Genomic DNA, 2,053 nt, shown 5'->3' on the forward strand with positions numbered 1-2,053 from the left:
CAGGCTCCTGCTTTAGGTCTCCCAGATTACCAAAAACCCTTCACCTTATTTTGTCACGAAAAGGAGGGATCGGCTCAGGGAGTCCTTACGCAGTTACATGGGGACAAAAACAGGCCCGTTGCATATTTCAGTTCATCGCTAGACCCTGTGGCAGCAGGTTTACCCCCATGTCTTAGATCTGTAGCAGCTGCCACCACACTAGTAGAAGCTTCCGCCTCACTTGTATTAGGGAGCCCTTTGACGGTTGCAGTTCCTCACGCTGTTACGGCTCTACTTACAAAGGGCAAGACTCAGCACCTCTCAAACTCTCGGCTTACTAAGTATGAGATGCTTCTTTTAAACGCTGCGAACGTTACTCTGATCCGATGTTCAGTGCTAAATCCTGCCTCCCTCTTGCCTACGGCAGATGATGGAGAACCCCATGATTGTCTCTCCGTGACTGCAGAATTGTCTGCCCCTCGATCTGACTTGCAGGATGTACCTCTGCAAAACCCTGAGTTAATTTATTTCGTCGATGGTTCCTGTTTAAGGAATTCGGACGGCCAATTAGTAGCGGGATATGCTGTTTGTAATCAGCATGACATTGAGGCTTTTTCTCTTCCCGCTGCCAAGTCGGCTCAGGTTGCTGAACTATATGCCCTTACTAGAGCTTGTCACTTGGCAGCTGGCACTCCTGTCACAATCTATACAGACTCCAGATATGTCTTTGGGGTAGCGCATGATTATGGCCAGTTGTGGAAATATTGAGGTTATCTCACCTCCAGTGGCTCACCCATCAGACACAGTTCATATGTTGATGCTCTTTTATTGGCTCTTCAATTGCCCTCTGCTATTGCGGTAGTTAAGTGTTCTGCTCATCAGAAACCTTGTGACGACGTTACCCGAGGAAATGCCCTGGCGGATGCAGCTGTCAGGCAGGCGGCCCTTTCTGGGTCTCCGGCTCCTTTTATGGAAAACCCCTTTGTGTATTCCAGCCTTTCCCTTCAGTCGAGTTAATCGACTCTTTGCAGGATTTAGCGCTCATGCAAGAGTCTGCTACCAATGAGGAGAAGGATAGCTGGAAACGATCTGGATGCTCCATACATCCAGATAATGTCATATGGCACGCTCCAGATGGCTGCCTGGTTGCGCCTTTGGCTTTGCTCCCCTACTTAGCTAGAGCGGCCCATGGGTTAGCTCATGTAGGGAAGGATGGTATGATTGCATCAGTGGCCAAACATTGGCATGCTCCAAAATTCCCAAGTATGGCCCAGCATTACTGCTGTTCTTGTGTCATTTGTTTGACACACAATAGTGGCCAGCCAGTCCCAACTACCATGGCGGCACATCCCCCGCCATGGGGACCATTTGTAAACCTACAAATCGATTTCATAAGTTTACCAAAATGTTATTCGTAAGAGTATATACTTGTGTGTGTATGCATGTATTCTGGATGGGTGGAAGCCTATCCCTGCACCAAAGCTGATTCGATAACTGTAGCAAAACGGTTGTTAAAGGAACTGATTCCTCGATTTGGGATTCCTGTTTCAATAAATAGCGATAGGGGAACCCATTTTATCGGACAAATAATGGAACATATTTGCCAGGCTCTCCATATAGAACAACATCTGCACTGTGCACATCACTCCCAGAGTGCCGGAGCGGTAGAACGGAAAAATGGGGATCTAAAAAATAAGTTGGCCAAATTGTGCGAGGAGACAGGCCTAAAATGGCTAGATGCACTACCTCTAGTTTTAATGCAAATGAGAACTACCCCAATACGGAAACATGAGTTATCCCCACATGAGATTCTCATGGCCAGACCTATGAGAACTCCTGTGACCCCACCTTTATCCCCTAAGGCCATAGATTTACAGTTAAACGATGAAACTGTATTGGAATATTGCAAGGCACTAATTCGTCATGTCAGATTCATTCACTCGCAGGTCCAGAGCGCTCAACAAGATCCAGCGGAAACCGTGTGTCATCCTTTGGAGCCTGGAGGCTGGGTCTGCTGCAAGGTATTCCAGTGCAAGTCTTTTCTGGAACCCAAGAGGAAAGGTCCATATCAGAT

The sequence above is a fragment of the Chelonoidis abingdonii genome, chromosome 1 (genome assembly GCF_003597395.2).
Source record: "Chelonoidis abingdonii isolate Lonesome George chromosome 1, CheloAbing_2.0, whole genome shotgun sequence".
Lineage (NCBI taxonomy): Eukaryota > Metazoa > Chordata > Testudines > Testudinidae > Chelonoidis > Chelonoidis abingdonii.